Source organism: Danio rerio, chromosome 11, assembly GCF_049306965.1.
Source record: "Danio rerio strain Tuebingen ecotype United States chromosome 11, GRCz12tu, whole genome shotgun sequence".
In the NCBI taxonomy this organism is placed as follows: domain Eukaryota; kingdom Metazoa; phylum Chordata; class Actinopteri; order Cypriniformes; family Danionidae; genus Danio; species Danio rerio.
Window position 1 is genome coordinate 992,501 of NC_133186.1, and position 20,889 is coordinate 1,013,389.

A 20,889-nucleotide genomic window follows, 5' to 3' on the forward strand; every position below is an offset into this window, starting at 1 on the left:
GGCCACTTTATTAGGTACACCTGACCAACTGCTCGTTTCTAATCAGCCAATCGCATGGCAGCAGCTTAATACATTTAGGCATGTAGACATGGTCTAGACGATCTGCTGCAGTTCAAAGTGAGCATCAGAATGGGGGAAAGAGGGGACTTAAGAGACTTTGAACGTGGCATGGTTGTTGCTGCCAGACGGGCTGCTCTGAGTATTTCAGAAACTGCTGATCTACTGGGATTTTCACGCACAACCATCTCTAGGGTTCACAGAGAATGCTACGACAAAGAGGAAATATCCAGTGAGCGCCAGTTCTGTGGGCGCACCAGGTCATAAAGCTATAATGTACCATGTAGTTGTAGAAAGCTACAATTTGGGTCATTTGTTTATATTAGATAGTGTTACCATAGCAACTGTAGAATCACAACAACAGATTAATTACTGTAGTTGTTGTGTTACCATAGAAACAACAGAATTTCCACAACAGGTTCATTCCTGTAATTTACTATAGTATGGTTCAAAACACTGCAGTATACTACAGTATTTTTTCCATCTGGGATGTAACTATTGGAGAATTCATGTAAATAAATGATTAGCACATCATTTAATATTGATCTCTCTGTTGTCTATTATATCAAGAAATTTATTGTTATGGGTTAAATCAGGTAATCTGGTTATCATTTTACTGTGCACACACACTAACATCCATATAAATTGATTAATATGTATTATTCTGTGTGTGTGTGTGTGTGTGTGTGTGTGTGTTAGCTATATGCTTCATCAGGCCAGTATTGATTCCTCAGTAGAAATCTATTCACATGTAATGAACAGTGAGACACATTCACCCAGAGATGCGTCGCAGATATAGAAACAGATCTGAGAGCGGGCGATATGAATGTGAAAAATCAAGTGGAAAGAACACCTTGCCGAAAACCTTTTCTTCGCCTCTGATGAGAATAGCACTGGCAATCTATATTTGTTGGCTGAGTGAGAAAATGCGTTCCCAAAGTCATTCAGACACAGCAGAAAATGAGTTTTGAAAAATTAATAGTCAATCCCCTGCAGAATGTGTGATGGCTTTCCCTCCGCTGTGATTATACTCTACCATGTGGAGCAGCAGAGCACCACACACACCTCTGAAAGATTGCATTCAAAGGCCACCTATTACAGACACATCACGTTTATAAGAGGGTTAAACACAGGCAGCAGTGTGTGAATATATCCAGCTTCTAATAGTACAAATGAATTCATTTTTATAATCAGACTTGATGAAAGCAGTCTGCAGAAACACTGTGATTGACATTCTCCCTTTGTACGTGTCATCAGAGGGGAAAGCCCCGCCCACTAGTGCCCATCTCTCCATCTCATTAGCATAAACACGCAGCCCTGAGTGAGAAGCAGCCGGCTGTCCATCAGCCATTAGAGTGTTTGAGCTGCTGAAGATAACGTCAGCATAGACTAAGAGGATTAGATTTAGATCAGGAGCGACATAGACTGACAGAAGCATCAAGCACACACTCACACTGAAGCACACATGCACACCTGACCAGCACTGACAACACACACACACACACACTGCTGTTCTACATCTGTCACTATGCTTATATTGTTTTTAATCCGGACACTAGGTCCATTAGTGCAAAAATCAGACAAAACATTACAAACCACACAATATACACTGAAAATGGAGCAATATTTCAGCAAAGGTGGCTGAAAACGCATCTCAGTAAGCCTAAGGTTTATCAAAAACATTACAATTCTGAGAATTCTCCAATTGCCAGATAGACTTAGGTCCAATCCCAATTCTATTTTTGTACCCCTTCCCCTTGGCCATTGAAACAAAGTATGGGGGGGGGAGGTCTTCAACATGAACCACTAATTCACCCATGTTGTGGGACTGCTATACAGGAGTCATTATTATGGATTATAGACTGCGAAATTTAGCTTTCTATTCTATTAGCATTTTTTAAAGCACAAACGCGGTTAAAAATCTATTAAAACGTGTTTGTTTGTTGTAAGAATTCTTAATAATGACAACAAATGCTAATTTGTGGATCTTCCAACTTCCGAGAGCATCCTGCCGTTGTGGCTGGTGTATTCTGGGACATTTTCTTCACCTTTGGTTTTGAGTGTGCTCCTGAAAAATCTTTGTTCGAAGGGGTATTCACTCCTTCCTCTTAGTCCTATGCCTTTAAGCATAAGAGAATTGGAACACCCTACCCCTTGACGTGAATGCGCAAAACGAGTTGTAGGGGTAAGGGGAAGGGCTAAGGGCTAGGGCCCAAACTTAATTCTATTTTGTACCCCTACCCATCACCCTACCCCTTGGCCCTTACAACTGAGGGTTAAGGGGAAGGGCTTCAAAATTTACCCCTAAGAAATGGGACAGCCAGGGGCGGACTGGTCATCTGGCAATTCAAACAAATGCCAGAAGGGCCGAACCATTTTTTTAAATGTGGGCCGGTCAGTTTTTTATTTTTATTTTTTAATTTTATTATTATTTTTTATATGTGTTTTTACATGCAGCTTTTATCTCGTGCAACATGTGAATATCATGATGACGTTGATGATGGTAATAATAGTAATAGTAAATGATTAGCATTTGGCCCAATCGGTGATAATTTCGAGAGGGGCCGACTCAATCAAAGGTTACGCGGACATAATCAAAATCTGAACGTCAAACAAACAGTACGTATGGTAATGTGGGCTGGTGTGGCTGTAGAGCCAGGGCTGAATTTTTGTCCCAGTCCGTCCCTGGGGACAGCACTACAATCATACATTTTAATAGTTTATGTTGACATTACTATTTAGCTGTTTCCCCATCAGTTATGTACATTAGAAATTTATGTTACATGTAATGTTGATAAACAATGTTTATTTCATGACTTTATTATTATGCGTGTGGTGTTTAGTAGCTGTGTGAATGACACTGAGCACCTTCTATATATTAATAAACTTTCCTGCTTGTGGTTAAAGTTGATTGTGATGAGCTTTGCTTCATTATGTAACTTCTTCATCACCTCCTGCATATGGGTGTGCTAACGTGTTTAGCTGTGTATCAAAGCATGTGTGGGTAATTTAAATGCAGACATATTTATAACTTAATGAAATACGGTAGTTTACCGTGAAAATGAGAAATTACTTTTACGGTTAGTACCGTGTTTGTAACGGTACAGCACTGGCAACCACAGCTGCCGTTTTTTTACCGTAAATTTTACGGATTTATTTTTTACAGTGTATGTGAGCTTTTCGTCCATATTAATACCTCAAGGGTACACATTAGTAACTAAAAAGTACAGAAGTGTTCCTTAAAAAATGTTTAGGTACTAATATATAGTTTTGAAGTACCAATATAGACCCTTTTAGTACAAATGTGCGCCTTTTGAAAAGATACTACACCATTGACAGCTTGCGTACCTTTATTTCTCAGAGAGTACATTATATTCAGGGCTTTACATTAACATCAGCCAACCCACCAAATGCGGGTAGATTTCAGCTTTGGCGGGTTAGACAGACAATCCCACTAGCCGCTTTGGCTGGTTGAAAATAATTTTTAAATTGTACTTTTCCTAAAAGCAGGGTTCGACAATATAAGGATGACCCAAAATGCGTGCAAATGTGATCTTAGAATCGAGAAGTAAAATAATTGTGTTCACGCGAGTAGAAGAAAGCAAGTGAATACCGAATGAGAGGATGATGATCACTCGCGCTAACAGCTGATGTGAAGCGCGCGACTGCTTAAAACGCGTGCATGCGACTGCTTAACGCGTGCGCGCTCCCGAATCGTGAAGCAACCGTGTCTGGAAAAGGTTCTGGAAACGCAACTGTTATCGTTTCTCTTTCAAATAAACAAGACAAATAGTGATGAACATGCATCCACAGTCCTGATGCTTTCAAGAGCTCAAACTGTGTTTTTTTGTAAGCAGCACCGGTTGCTTTCACTTTTAACAGATTATTAAATGGCCTAAAGTTAACCGTGTGCATGTGATCATTCTTTCATTATCACACACTGTTTCACCTGCTTTCATTTGCTGACGGTTTTATTTGCTTTTATTTTTGTTAAAATGGTTTAATTACCTTTTTTTTTTTTTTTTTTTTTTTTTTTTTTACAAAATTGCTTTAATGGGAGATGAACTCTCCATTTATTTGCAGTTACTGGTGATCCGAGAGATCTTTATCCAGGACAGATTACTGTGCATATTTTTGATACATGACAATAGTTATTTTTTAAAAGTCAATTGCTTTCCTTTCTTTTTTAATAAATTTTTTGTTAAATAAAAAGTATAGTATACAGCTATATTTTGCTTGTTTTGACACATGAAAAAGTTGTGGCTGAGAAATAATTATTGTTTCATGTGGTTATAGAGATAAATTTGGGTCATCGTTAATTTTGAGCTCTAAAAAAAGTCATGTGAAATAAAAACTAACTGCAATATAACACTGTGAAACCATGACTCATTTGCTCATGCTCATTAAGCAAGCTCATACTCGACACACAAGAAGTGAAATAAATGAGGAGGGATGTGGACATAACACACAATTTAAATCAAGTAATTTTAACATGTCAACGCCAAATTTATGCATATAAAATAGATTTCCCCAACAACAAAATTGTGGCTAGTGAAAATGCAGAGTGGCTAGTAACATTGGAAAACTAGTGGCCACAGTGGCCGGTGATTCATTCATTCATTCATTTTCTTGTCGGCTTAGTCCCTTTATTAATTCGGGGTCACCACAGCAGAATGAACCGCCAACTTATCCAGCAAGTTTTTACACAGCGGATGCCCTTCCAGCCGCAACCCATCTCTGGGAAACATCCACACATACACACACACTCATACACTACGGTCAATTTAGCCTACCCAATTCACCTGTACTGCATGTGTTTGGACTGTGGGGGAATCCGGAGCACCCGGAGGAAACCCACGCGAAGGCAGGGAGAACATGCAAACTCCACACAGAAACGCCAACTGAGCCGAGGATCGAACCAGCAACCCAGCAACCTTTTTGCTGTGAGGCGAACGTGCTACCCACTGCGCCACTGCGTCGCCCTGGCCGGTGATTAAAAAAGTTAATGTAAAGTCCTAATTATATTATTTCAGACTACTAAAATGTCAATAAAGGTCACTGTAGAGTTGAATTTTTGACATCAGAAGTGGACAGAGCAGAGATCAACATCCCATAATGCAATTCACCCCCACAAGTAAACACAAAACACAGAAACTGTCCATGCACTGATGTCTATTTACAGTGCTACATGTAGAAGATTCCTCCACGAACACAGATCTTTTCCAATAAAACTCTCCCCTCAGCATGCCGTTTCCAATAATCCAGCTAGCTTCGCTGTCTGTGTCAGGAATAAAAATGAGTCCCGACAGCTGATATGAATAAATCTGTGGTAACGTGCATCGCGTGTCAGAGCTCAAGACGCACTTCCTCTTTATCTTACATAACCGACTGCACATCATTTCACTTCATCTCCGAGCATGTAAATTATAATTCAGCATAACTGCGAGGCAGATTTAAAAGCAATATGGAGCTGTCGCTTTGCGTCGTAATGAGCGAGGACTTTTCGACGTCAATTTGAAACGACTGAACATGCAAAACACAATTAGCCAGCTTTGAAATGTGGCGCGATAATAATAATAGTAAAACTGAATGAATGAATCAGTGTGTTTCTCCCCGGCTGAACCGCGGCTCTAATGAAGCTCAAATGGCTCTATTTTGGATTTGGCAGAGCCCGTGTTTCCGGTTCTGGAGATGTTGCTTGACCTTATGCGTGATAAACAGCGCTAATGATGTTTGGAGAGCTCTTTAGCGGTATTGTAATAATGAGATGTGAGCGTGACTCAGGCCGTCCACACGCTGATGCGCTCCGGGCGAACACAGAAAACAAGCGTGACCCAGGAAAAAATCTGTCTGCTGCAGGACTGAGGCAGTGCTGGTAAAGCAGACTCAACTAAGAGTGCCATTACTTGACAATAAATAAATAAATAAATAAATAAATAAATAAATAAATAAATAAAAAAAGAAATGTTCTAGAGCAGCACGGTGGCGCAGTGGGTAGCACAATCGCGTCACAGCAAGAAGGTTGCTGGTTCGAGCCCCAACTGAGTCAGTAGCATTTCTGTGTAGAGTTTGCATGTTCTCCCGGTGTTCACGTGGGTTTCTTCTGAGTGCTCCGGTTTCACCTATAAGGGCAAAAACATGCACTATAGGGGAATTGATTGACTAAATTGGCCATAGTGTATGAGTGTGTGTGACTGTGAATGTGCATGAGTGTTTCCCAATACTAGGTTGTGGTTGGAAGGGCATCTGCTGTGTAAAGCATATGCTGCTGTTCTCAGATGGTCTAGACTGTTCTTAGCAGGTTTAGACTGATCTTAGATGGTCTAGAACACAGGTGTCAAACTCAGTTCCTGGAGGGCCGCAGCTCTGCACAGTTTAGTTCCAACCCTAATTAAACACACCTGATCAAACTAATTGAGTCCTTCAGGCTTGTTTGAAACCTACAGGTAAGTGTGTTGGAGCAGGGTTGGAACTAAACTGTGCAGGGCTTCGGCCCTCCAGGAATTGAGTTTGACACCACTGGTCTAGACTGTTCTTAGAAGGTTTAGACTGATCTTACATGGTTTAGTCTGTCCTTAGTTGGTTTAGACAGATCTTAGATGGTTTAGACTATCCTAAGATGGTTTAAACTGATCTTAGATGGGTTAGTCTGTTCTTAGTTGGTTTAGACCATTCTTAGATGGTTCAAACTGTTCTTAGTTGGTTTAGACTGTTTTTTAATTTTTTAGACAGATCTTAGCTGGTTTAGACTTTTCTTAGATGGTTAAACTAATCTTAGCTGGTTTACACTGTTCTTATCTGGTTTAGACTGTTCTTAAATGGTTTAAACTGGTCTTAGTTGGTTTAGACTTTTCTTATCTGGTTTAGACTGTTCTTAAATGGTTTAAACTGGTCTTAGTTGGTTTAGACTTTTCTTAGATGGTTTAAACTGATCTTAGTTTGTTTAGACTGTCTCTTGATGGTTTAGACTGTCCTTATGGTTTAGACTGTTCTTAGATCATTTAAACTGATCTTATCTGTTTTAGACGGTTCTTACCTGGATTAAACTGTTCTTCGCTGTTTTAGACTGTTCTTCGCTGTTTTAGACTGTACTTAGATGGTTTAAACTAATCTTAGCTGGTTTACACTGTTCTTATCTGGTTTAGACTGTTCTTAAATGGTTTAAACTGGTTTTAGTTGGTTTAGACTTTTCTTAGATGGTTTAAACTGATCTTAGTTGGTTTAGACTGTCTCTTGATGGTTTAGACTGTTCTTAGATGGTTTAGACTGTCCTTATGGTTTAGACTGTTCTTAGATCATTTAAACTGATCTTATCTGTTTTAGACGGTTCTTACCTGGATTAAACTGTTCTTCGCTGTTTTAGACTGTACTTAGATGGTTTAGGCAGTGCATCTTCATCATGAAAATCGTCTCTCAGTCGCTGCTGCAGTTATAAAGCGTTTATGTCTTGAGGTCAGTCTGATGGGATTTTTCTGTGTGATTTGACTGGACGGAATGGAATGATTATCCCTCTCAGCCAAACACTGCAGACTAGATTAAAAATAAAGAAAAAGGAAAAAAGCCCAATAAGAACACCGATACAGCACAAAAAATGTACTCAAGTAAAAACCAAAAGCACACATTTTTAAAAATCCTTAGTAAAGTACAATGGCTGAGAATAACACCTTAATTACAGTGATGTGAGTGTTTGTACTGTGTTGTTTTACAGCAGTGGACGGAGGGCCGTGTCTGAGAGAAGCTGAGGTCATTATTTTAGAGCTGTTCCTCCTCCATTCATGCCTGTCCGCTCCACTCTGTCTTTGCTCTGAGCTTTTCTGGGGAATCTAAAATTATCAGCAGCTTCCTGAAACCCTCCGCCGGCCTGTCATTGCAGATACCACACACATACACACACAAACGCACACACACACACACACACACACACAAACACACACACACACACACACACACACACACACACACACACACACACACACACGCCTGTGAGGATGACATTTGTAGGCTACTATTGTGAATATGCACACACACATACACACACATGTAAATGCATGCATGCACACACACACATAAATGCATGCACGCATACATGCACATACACATACATGCCTGTGCAGATGACATTTGTAGACTACTGTTGTGATAATACACACACACACACACACACACACACAGACACACACACACGCCTGTGAGGATGACATTTGTAGGCTACTATTGTGAATATGCACACACACATACACATACATGCAAATACATGCATGCACACACACACACACGCACACACATAAATGCATGCACGCATACATGCACATACACATACATGCCTGTGCAGATGACATTTGTAGACTACTGTTGTGATAATACACACACGCACGCACGCACACACACGCACACACGCACAGAGAGAGAGAGAAAGAGAGAGAGAGACACACACAGATTTTTTTTTAGTAAATTGTGGGGACATTAAATAGGTTTCCATTGTTTTATACTGTATTTACTATTGCCCTACCCAAACCCTACACCAACCTGACCCCTTAGAGAAAAGTCTGGAATAAAACCTCTCATATTGAATGATTTAAATGCATCTTAAAAAAATAGGACAGCAGCAATGTCATCATAATTCAATCGTTTTGTAATACTTGTATCATACCCATGAAATTATACACATCTGTGTCCTTATATGTCACAAAAACACGCGCACACACACATACAGCTAAGTGTGTTCAGTGCAGTAGCGCGCTCTGTCCATCAGGCGTCGGTGTTCAGCCGCGCTGCGCGTGACCGTGAAGAATTCGGCGCTCTTTATCGCGCTCTGCAGCTTGGAGGAGGAGAGAGTGCGCGCTCCCCTGAAAAAACCCTCTAAATCCCTGCTTTGATTTCGCTTTTTGGGGAAAAGAAAAAAAAGGAAAAGAAAAAAAATGCAGTCAGACGAGCAAGGACGAGGAGGAGAGAATCAGGGCCTGAAAACCTTGAGCAGAAACGAGCTTGAGCTTTTTGTTTTTTAATGATTTAGCAAAAACAACATATTTTATTGCATTTGATTGAAAACACTAATTAACACTAATTGATATGAAAAATCTGTAAAAAAAAAAAAAAAAAAAAAAAAAGATTCTGTCAGTTTTCTCTCCACATCAGCATTATATAATCTACAGTATGTCTGGCTCTATAGAGAAACGCTGACCCACCTGCTACAGTTTGCTGGTTGTAGCTTCTTTGGTTTAAACTAGCTTAGACTAGTGGTCTTAGCTGGTTTAGACTGGTCTTAGCTGGTTTAACTGGTTCTTGGCAGGTTTAAAGTGATCCTGGGTTACACGGTCTTAGTTGACTTAGACTGTTTAGATGTTTGTAAACTGCTCTTAGTTGGTTTAAACTGGTCTTATTTGACTTAGACTGTTCTTAGTTGGTTTAAACTGGTCTTATTTGACTTAGACTGTTCTTAGTTGGTTTAAACTGGTTTTAGGTCGTTTAGAGTGGCCTTTGCTGGTTTAAACTGGTCAAAACTAATGTTTTTTTTTTTTTTTGGTTTGTTTTGTTTAAACTGGTTTAGATTATTTTTTAACTGGTTTAGACTGTTATTATCTGGTTTAGACTGTTCTTAGCTGGTTTAGACTATTCTTAGAAAGTTTAAACTGGTACTAGTTGGTTAAGACCGTTCTTAGCTGGTTTAGACTGTTCTTAGATGGTTTAAACTGATATTAGCTGGTTTAGAATATTCTCATCTAATTTAAACTGTTCTTACCTGGTTTAGACTGGTTCTAGTTGGTTTAGACTGTTCAAAGCTGGTTTAGACTGTTCTTAGATGGTTTAGACTGTTCTTAGCTCGTATAAACCGTTCTTAGATGGTTTACACTGATTTAAGCTGGTTTAGACTGTTCTTAGTTGACTTAAACTGGATTTAGTTGGCTTAGAGTGACCATAGCTGGTTTAAACTGGTCTAAACTATTGTTTTTTTGTTTTGTTTAAACTAGTTTAGACTGTTCTTAGCTGGTTAAGAGTATTCTTAACTAGCTGGTTTGGACAATTCATAGATGGTTTAAACTGATCATAGGTGGTTTAGGCTGTTTTGGGATATTTTAAACTGGTCTTGGTTGGTTTAGACTGTTCTGAGATGGGTTAAACTGGTCTTAGCTGGTTTAAACTTTTCTTTGCTGGTTTAGACTGGTATTAGGGGGTTTAAATTGGTATTAGCTGGTTTAGACTGTTCTTAGATAGTTTAAACTGGTCTTAACTGGTCTAGCCTTTTCTTAGCTGGTTTAGACTGGTATTAGGTGGTTTAACCAGGTCTTAGCTGGTTTAGACTGTTCCTAGATAGTTTAAACTGGTCTTAGCTGGTTTTGACTGTTCTTAGCCGGTTTAGACTTAGTTGGTTTAAACTGGTTGGTTAAGACCAGTTTTAGCTGGTTCAAAATGGTCTTAGCTGGCTTAGACTGCTCTTAGATAGTTCAGACTGCTTCACTCATTTTTTGCATGAGTTATTTTGAAGGATACCTGCTATGAGCTCCGAAAGAAAGTAATTACAAAAGCGCTTGACATGTTTCCTATTGGAGGCACATTAATATGTCACACGCATGCATGACACCGCGCATATGTCTCAATCTCAGCTTATCATCAGGAGTTAAACGTGTCCTAATGAGTCCACTTCACAGTCAAGCCGTGAGTAAATTTTTTCCCATCAGTTTGATGCCAATGGCCCCTGTTTGGCCCAGTTCTCCATGATTTATGTTGACAAGTCAGATGTAAGGGTTGAAAAGACATCCATCTTCCCTGGAGAGTCCAGGAACAGCAGCACAAAGAGAGAGGTACGGCTCCGCGGCCCCAGAAAACACGCTCTCATTTCCATCCCAGCCTCGCAGAGTCAAAGATCTCATTCACTGCCACAAGATTCATCTTTGTTCCAGAGATTAAACTCTATTTGATGGATGCACTTTCTTTAGGCATGTGAACGTGGAAGGAGTCGCTAAAACCATTCGCACGTTTGATCGCAGACTCCACAAACTACAACTACACTACCCACAATAAGACAACTTACAACTACTAATAACATGATAATATGAATAATAATAATAATACATATGACAAATAATGGAAAAGATCTGCTTTGAATAACAGAAATAAATTATATTGTTAAATTCTGTTAGCAAATAAAATACCTATTTCAAAGTAATATATTTTTTAAAGTATTATTTATTGTTTAATATATTTCTGGTCAAATTGATGCAGAATTGGAGACCTTAATAGATTTAAACTCCAATAATATATACATTAAATGCACTATTGCCAAATTTTATGTTTTAAATTATATTTGTAAATGCATATATTTTTATTTTAATATAATTTTCATTTTAGCTTTAGTGGTATTTGATCAGTGAGTAAACCTGTTACTGTTAAAGCGATTAGTTGACTTTACTTTAATAAAGTGAGTAAACCTATTGCTGTTAAAGCGATTAGTTGACTTTACTTTAATAAAGTGAGTAAACCTGTTACTGTTAAAGCGATTAGTTGACTTTACTTTAATAAAGTGAGTGAACCTGTTGCTGTTAAAGCGATTAGTTGACTTTACTTTAATAAAGTGAGTGAACCTGTTACTGTTAAAGCGATTAGTTGACTTTACTTTAATAAAGTGAGTAAATCTGTTGCTGTTAAAGCGATTAGTTGACTTTACTTTAATAAAGTGAGTAAACCTGCTGCTGTTAAAGCGATTAGTTGACTTTACTTTAATAAAGTGAGTAAACCTGTTACTGTTAAAGCGATTAGTTGACTTTACTTTAATAAAGTGAGTAAACCTGTTACTGTTAAAGCGATTAGTTGACTTTACTTTAATAAAGTGAGTGAACCTGTTGCTGTTAAAGCAATTAGTTGACTTTACTTTAATAAAGTGAGTAAACCTGCTGCTGTTAAAGCGATTAGTTGACTTTACTTTAATAAAGTGAGTAAACCTGCTGCTGTTAAAGCGATTAGTTGACTTTACTTTAATAAAGTGAGTAAACCTGTTACTGTTAAAGCGATTAGTTGACTTTACTTTAATAAAGTGAGTAAACCTGTTACTGTTAAAGCGATTAGTTGACTTTACTTTAATAAAGTGAGTAAACCTGTTGCTGTTAAAGCGATTAGTTGACTTTACTTTAATAAAGTGAGTAAACCTGTTACTGTTAAAGCGATTAGTTGACTTTACTTTAATAAAGTGAGTAAACCTGCTGCTGTTAAAGCGATTAGTTGACTTTACTTTAATAAAGTGAGTAAACCTGCTGCTGTTAAAGCGATTAGTTGACTTTACTTTAATAAAGTGAGTAAACCTGTTACTGTTAAAGCGATTAGTTGACTTTACTTTAATAAAGTGAGTAAACCTGTTACTGTTAAAGCGATTAGTTGACTTTACTTTAATAAAGTGAGTAAACCTGCTGCTGTTAAAGCGATTAGTTGACTTTACTTTAATAAAGTGAGTAAACCTGCTGCTGTTAAAGCGATTAGTTGACTTTACTTTAATAAAGTAAGTAAACCTGTTGCTGTTAAAGCGATTAGTTGACTTTACTTTAATAAAGTAAGTAAACCTGTTGCTGTTAAAGCGATTAGTTGACTTTACTTTAATAAAGTGAGTAAACCTGTTACTGTTAAAGCGATTAGTTGACTTTACTTTAATAAAGTGAGTAAACCTGCTGCTGTTAAAGCGATTAGTTGACTTTACTTTAATAAAGTGAGTAAACCTGCTGCTGTTAAAGCGATTAGTTGACTTTACTTTAATAAAGTGAGTAAACCTGTTACTGTTAAAGCGATTAGTTGACTTTACTTTAATAAAGTGAGTAAACCTGTTACTGTTAAAGCGATTAGTTGACTTTACTTTAATAAAGTGAGTAAACCTGTTACTGTTAAAGCGATTAGTTGACTTTACTTTAATAAAGTGAGTAAACCTGCTGCTGTTAAAGCGATTAGTTGACTTTACTTTAATAAAGTGAGTAAACCTGCTGCTGTTAAAGCGATTAGTTGACTTTACTTTAATAAAGTAAGTAAACCTGTTGCTGTTAAAGCGATTAGTTGACTTTACTTTAATAAAGTAAGTAAACCTGTTGCTGTTAAAGCGATTAGTTGACTATTTTTTATTACAAGTTTCTTCTGTTTTTTGAGAAAAGTGTCAAATAATTTTTTACAGTGTATTTGTTTAAATAATATGCAAATAGTTCAAAATTTATATATATATATATATATATATATATATATATATATATATATATATATATATATATATATATATATATATATAATTTCTTTTAAAAGCAGAAAGAGATTATAAGAGGATTCATAAAGATGGCAGTGATACAGTGTGATGCTCCATGCAAAATGTTGCTTAGTCTATTTTGCTCAACAAAATAGCGCAGATGATTGCTCAGGCCTCAGAGATTTGTGTGCGTGTGTATTTTCTGCAGCTCATCTGGAGTCCGTCAGCACTCTTTAATGCCAGATTTGATGCGTTTGACAGCTGCCCTGTGAGAAATGTATGGAAATGCTGCTCCGCGTCTCTGCTCACCTCATGATATCCTTTTCTGTCATGTCAAGCAGACACTTCTGTGTTTCTGATGCATTTGCTGAAGGGCTGAGCGCAGGGAGAGAGCGCTGGAATATAGCCGCATTTTCGGCTGATAAATCTTTTATCATAACTTCTTTCACCTAGCTATGGAGGCCTATTTCAGCCAATGAATACAGAAATAAAATGGTTATTGTGACTTTTTGGTATAATGCATTCTGAGATAAAAGTTGCAATTCTGAGTTATAAAGTCAGAAGCTATAAAGCCAATTCTGAGTTATAAAGTCGATTAAGTTATCTTAATTGTTTTTGCAAATTTGAGTGGATTGAATGTAAAACAATTAAGTTGTTCCAAAATAATTAACTCCTGTTGATTCAGCTCATTTAAATAGATATTTGAACAAACAGCAAAATAATACTAAATTCTGAGATAAAAGTCATAATTCTATGTTATAAACATGAATTATACTATAAAAGTCACAATTCTGGGTACTAAATCCCAATTATGAGATAATAGTCACAATTCTGCATTATGAAGTCAGAATTTTGAGATAAAATTAGAAATGTTGTTTTATAAAGTCAAAATTATGAGATACAAGTCCCAGTTAAAAAGTCACAATTCTAAGATAAGCTGCAATTGTGTTATAAATTTACGATTTTGTGTTATAAAGTCAGAATTATGAGATAAACTCAGTTATAAAACCAGAATTATGAGATAAAAGTTGTTATTCTGAGTTTTAAGGTGTGAATTCTGACATAAAAGTACCAATTTCAAGTTAATAAATTCAGAATTATGAGATAAAAGCCGTAATTCTGAGTTATAATGTCAGAATTATAATAAAAGTCACAATTGTAAGTCATAAAGTCAGAATTCTAAGATAAAAGTCCCAACTTCAAGGTAATAAATTCAGAATTATGAGATAAAAGTCACAAATTGTGTGTTATAAAGTCAGAATTATGAGATAAAAGTTGTTATTCTGCGTTGTAAGGTGTGAATTCTGACATAAAAGTCCCAACTTCAGGTTAATTAATTCAGAATTATGAGATAAAAGTATATATATATATATATATATATATATATATATATATATATATATATATATATATATATATATATATATATATATATATATATACACATTGTTGAGACAAAATATTCATATGACGATAATCCCTCCTGTTATAATCGCTGAAGCTGTCAAATCTACTGTATTGTTTATGATGAGGGACTTCAGCCATTAGCTCGACACTAAACTCTGGTGTTTTCAGTGGTGAATAAATGCATCTGATTGGCTATTGTGTTCAAGCCCACCAGAAGTGTGTCATTTGTTTTAATCAACACTGCAAAAAAAAAAAAAAAAAAAAGGGAAAGAAGCAATAAAATAGAAACCTGATGCTGCATGCACAGACATGAAGTCACACAAATGTTATTAAAGCAAAAATATTTGAGTTCACCCCTCACAAATCTCTCTTTTAAATTTATATTTTCCACAGGAAGCTTTACAAGATTATATGTGTGCATATGCATTAGATTAGTCAGTGCTGAAGCCACATCTGGAGCTTACAGTATCTAACAAAATAACTTAGGACAATGTTAGTACAAAAATGAGTACACCATAATTTATATTTTAAGATCAAAATATATGACCTATTAACTGATATGAAATGAATATAAAAGTTAATTTTCAAAATAGGATGTACTCATTAATGATGAGCAAAAAAAAAAACACAAGCATTTACTGAGTGTGTGATCAAGATGAGCTTGTTTCTGAGATTGAAGGATTGAAATGAACTCGATCTGCTTTATTTTAGAGCTCTAATAAAGGTGGCTCATTTTGACCCAAAGGGCAATTGGTGTATACACAATTATGAGACCACAGGAGGGTTAAAAGAGGGCCGCTCCTAACACACAAACTCATTTTTAAAAGCTAAAGAAACCCAGACTGCCCCAACCTGACATTTACGTCTCTATGTGGTGCTACAGAAATGAAAGGTCTTGATGGTACAGTAAATGTGCAGTAATGTGTGCCATTTATCTTGCTGACAGGTGGAGCCCTCATGAATCTTCTTCTGCTGGAGGTGAGAAATGAGAACGCATCCTATGAACCTTCCCAGACAAAAAAATAAATGTCTTTTCTGCTTTTTCACCCAAGCCTGAAAGCGCTCATGCATTTGTATTTTAAATGTAGTGTTTTGGAGGGCGCGCTGGAAGTAATGTTCAACATATTTCTTATGCTTCGTTGGTCTAATGCAACCGCTTTAAGGAATATTTAAATAATTTGTGCAATTTTGTAAAGTTTAAACTGTAGGTACACTGTGTATCTAAGCCCAGTCAGAGTAACATTAACCTATTTTGCTCACGAGATGTGCAAAAAACTAAATTATAATTGAACTTTACAAAACAGACAGATGAAGATGTACTGTGTTAACCGTAATACTAGACACCTGATATCAAGCTTTGCTTGTGTTTTTGAGGCTCCAATATGCACTAAGCACATTACGTCAGCTAGGGCCATGCATTTAAATGAAGAAGTGGCTGATGAGATCTGGGAAGAAGCCTTGTCGAGAATAAAAAAAAAAAGATTCAATAAATTCGAGACATAAATTAATTCAATATTATAGTTTACATCGCCTTCATTTCTCTAAAACTAAATTAAAATCTTTCCCTCTGTATTTCTAAATGTTTGCTCATTAAAAAACATTGTTGCTTATCAAACGCAGCCTGAGGCGTGCATATTAATGATCTCAGACCTACATATGGGTCTGTGTTCTCTTGATGACATCAGGTCTGGATGAATGACCTAAAGTAGGCCAACATGCAAATGTGAGTCTTATCACAGTGTGTTTTGTCCTATGATTGACCCGTTGTCCAACACGGTTTTACACTGATAACATTTACATAATAACCAGAACACAGTGGTGTCTGAAGGCTGATTTATACTTCTGCATCAAACGCCGGCCTATGCTATGGCGCTGACGCATAGCCCTTCGTCGTGCCCGTCGGCGTCGCTGACGTGCACCTCTCAAAAATGTAACTACACATCCCAACGACGCCTAGCGCAAGCTCTGTGATTGGTCGGCTTGGTAGCGCACGAATGGTGTGAGCCTGATGAAGTGATTGTTTACAAGTGTGGAGTCCTGTGAAGGAGCTCCGGATGGAAAGTTCCTGCCTCAAAATGAGCGAGTTTGAGCCACTTGTACATCCCGGAAGTGTTTAGGAAAACCAAAACAGCAGCGAAGAAACTCGACACAGAGGAACGTTTACACCTCACTGCCAACTAGCGTTTTAGACGTGTTAATGCAGACCAACAGAGACAGCAGCAGAAGTATAAATGCACACGCGTGTTGCATCCGCCGTGGGTTACGCTGGTCAGTTGACGCAGAGTTATAAACCAGGCTTGAGGCTCATGGCTCCATGTATTGATCTCTTATTATTCTACTCTGCTTTGGTACACCCAGATTTTCATTATAGGGCACCTTTTTGTTGAGTTAACTAAAAAAAATGAAGCAAATTGCAATACGATTTTTTGCGTCAAATAAATTCAATTCAACTCAACAATTTTACCAGAATTGTACATTTTCTTGAGCAGAAAGCTCGGTTTGCTTTATATTACCTCTTTCATCAGGAGTCACAATGATTTTATCATAAACTGCAGCACATTTTCTGTTATTATACAGACTTATTTCTCTATATATTATTTCTTATATTATTTCAAACCACTAAAATGCCAATAAAAGTCACTTTGCTAAACAGTACAGTTAAATTTTCAACATCAGAAGTGAACAGAGCAGAGATCAACATCCCATAATGCTATTCACAACCAGAAATGAACACAAAACACTCGTGAATCACAACATACAGTACATTATTACAGTGGAGATACGCAGCAGTAAGACAGATTCAGTGTGTGCTTACTTATAACCTACTGCTTCATCTTTAGATCAAGTCTGTGAGTTACAACAGGTCGATTTGCAACGCATAACACTGACTGAAAACACAGAGGATCATGGGTAAGAGTTTCCTAGCCTCCGTTTCTCCCTGCCAACCCTCATCTTCCTCTAAAAAACCATCCAAGGAGAATCCTGAAAGGTCACGGCTAATAACACACACTCTCACAGTTAATTGCTCTCAGATTTGCACAACAGGCGTGCCGATAAGAGCGACTAAAGGGCTGATTATACAGACAATTCTGAGTGAAATCACTGAATATCTGCCCAAATGAAACTCCATAATTACATCAGCGAGCATGTTTGGTTGATAGGTAATATCAAATGACGTTTAGCAAATAAAACTTGATCTGCAATCCAGATGAAAGTGTGCTAAACTCAAGAAATGGGAGATACTGAGAGGCGTAATCATGATCAATCCTGCTATGATACGCTCAGTGCAATTTGGTTTGAAGTATGGAAGGGAGCTGATATTTGTTGAACTAATCCATGATGTGTCCTTCACTGCCCTTCAAAGAGCTTAATAGTGATTGGAGAAACAGATCTAACGGCATTTTCAGTGGAAATTGTTTAGCTGGGACAGCATTGCATAATCCATGCGTACATTAGGGACAGGCAATTATTTGAAGAGGATTTTTATCAGTGAAGCCGGCTCTAGTGAACCTCCAGCAGGTGCTTTCAGATGGAGCAGCATTTACACAGAGCTGCAGTTCACTGAAGAGCTACGCAAAATCACCTTCATAATCAATGCAGACTCCTCCCCAAACTTTTCTTTGGTGTTTATCTGCTCTCTCATTGGCTGTAGGTCTATAACTCCTCCCCAAACCTTTCTTTGGTGTTTATCTGCTCTTTTACTGGCTGTAGGTCTAAAACTCCTCCCCAAACTTTTCTTTGGTGTTTATCCACTCTCTCATTGGCTGTAGGTCTATAACTCCTCCCCAAACTTGCCTTTGACCTCTATCTTGTTATCTCATTGGCTGTAGGTATATAACTCCTCCCCAAACTTCCCTTTGGTGTGTATCTGCTTTCCCATTGGCTGTAGGTCTAGAACTCCTCCCTAAACCTTTTTTTTTTTTGCATGTATCTGCTTCCTCATTGGCTGTAGGTCTAAAACTCCACCCCAAATTTCTATTTGACCTCTATCTTGCTCTTTCATTGGCTCTAGGTCTATTACTCCACCCCAAACTTCTCTTTGCCATGTATCTTGCTCTTTCATCGGTTAGAAGTCTATAACTCCTCCCTTTGGTGTGTATCTGCTCTCTCATTGGCTGTAGGTTTATAACCCCTCCCTTTGGTGTGTACCAGCTCTCTCATTGGCTGTAGGTCTATAACCCCTCCCTTTGAAGTCTATCTGTTTTATTAGTGGCTGTAAGTCTATAACCCCTCCCTTTGGTGTGAATCTGCTCTCTCATTGGCTGTAGGTCTATAACTCCTCCCCAAACCTTTTTTTTTGCATGTATCTGCTTCCTCATTGGCTGTAGGTCTAAAACTCCTCCCCAAATTTCTCTTTGACCTCTATCTTGCTCTTTCATTGGCTCGAGGTCTATTACTCCATCCCAAACTTCTCTTTGCCATGTATCTTGCTCTTTCATTGGTTGGAAGTCTATAACTCCTCCCTATGGTGTGTATCTGCTCTCTCATTGGCTGTAGGTTTATAACTCCTCCCCAATCTTCCTCCTGCCATTTTATTGGCTTTAGGTCTACAGATGTTTTAGAAATCAGAACTTGTAAATCAGTTTACAAGCTGTCATGTGTAGGCTATATATGGATGGATTGTGCAGTCTTTTCCACTTGACAGCAATAATGGCGACTGGAAACTTTGATGAAAACCAAACTAACTGTATTCCGTTCTTAAAGCGGATTAACATATATAAATGTCATGGTAATTATTTCACATTATGACTATAAAACAATAATACAAGCGTTATTTAATCATTCTTATAGTCCTACATCAACTTAAGTCACAACATGGACATAACAGCATGTTCCTCCTACCTATCGCACATGCTGTGGTCATGATCTGCAGACACCCTCCGGCTGCAGACGGTGGCAGACTCCAGCAGTGAAAACACGGGCCACTTGGAGTCACAAACACGGCTGAAGGCGTAAAATGAGAGCCAGCTGGGCTGAATAAAAGCAGCAGGCTTGGCTTGTGACCTCGGCCTGTGAAGTGTTGTCAGATGTCCAGAGTGTGTGATCCTCAGCTGGGACGCGCCGTGGCCTACAGCGCTGGAATCGGCCCCGATCTAATGTTAGACCTTGCCTGAAAGCACATTAGATATACATCTGTCAGTCGTCCGCATGCACACATTTTCAGCAGAAAAACATTGATTTCTATTGACTTTTTATTTTTAAAAGTCACTCGGGAAAAAGTCTAGCAGAGCACACTGCATTTAACATTCGCAAAAGTGTAGACACCGCCCTCTAGTGGATTTGGCATCTGAAATGTACAACAGATTGTACAATAAGTAATATGTTTAAGATCTGCAAAATGTTGACAGCATCCTCTAGTGTTTTTGTCATATGAAACGCACTTCAAAATGTACACTAAGTAATGTATTTCAGTTTCACAAATTCAATCAGCACACTCTAGTGATGTTGTCATCAGAAATGGACCAAAAAAACGTACCCTAAGCAATGTATTTCAGATTCAAAATGCATACAGCGCCCACTAGTTGATTTGTCATCTGAAACGTACAATAAAATGTACCCCAAGTAACGTTTTTTATTTTAAAAAATATATACAGCGCCCTCTTGTAGATTTGTCATCTGAAACGTACAACAAAATGTACCCTAAGTAATGTTTTAAATTTTTTTTTAAAAATATATATACAGCACCCTCTAGTGGATTTGTCATCTAAAATGTACAACAAAATGTACCCTAAGTAACGTTTTATTTTTTATTTTTTTAAATATACACAGCGCGCTCTAGTGGATTTGTCATCTGAAACGTACAACAAAATGTACCCTAAGTAATGCATTTAAAAAATGTTAAAAATATATACAGGGCCCTGCAGTAGATTTGTCATCTGAAACATACAACACAATGTACCCTAAGTAATGCATTTCAAAATAAAATTATATATATATATATATATATATATATATATATATATATATACACACACACAGCACCCTCTATTGGATTAGTCATCTGAAACGTACAACAAAATGTACCCTAAGTAATGTATTTTAGTTTCAAAAACATGTATAGCATAAATCCCTAGCAGATTTGTCATTTGAAACATACATCAAACACTAGGTAACATATTTCAGATTTAAAAAGTGTAGACACCGCCCTCTAGTGGATTTGTTTAATATGATTGAAAACTCATTAGAGAATACATCTGTCAGTCATCCACATGCAG

General features: G+C 37.5%; 1 protein-coding gene across 5 annotated transcripts in view; it reads right to left on the reverse strand.

Annotated features, from left to right (window-relative positions):
• hrh1 (histamine receptor H1) overlaps nt 1–20,889 on the reverse strand; it is an 82,540-nt gene that overhangs the window by 26,721 nt on the left and 34,930 nt on the right. For 2 of the 5 annotated variants that reach the window (XR_012386874.1, XM_073916107.1), the window contains exon 2: nt 19,517–19,784. The gene's annotated coding sequence lies outside the window, so the exon portion shown is untranslated. Of the gene's footprint in view, nt 1–7,391; nt 7,588–7,721; nt 7,919–19,516; nt 19,785–20,889 lie in introns of those variants that run through there. The other 3 variants (XR_012386873.1, XR_012386872.1, XR_012386875.1) reach the window with 3 other exon arrangements.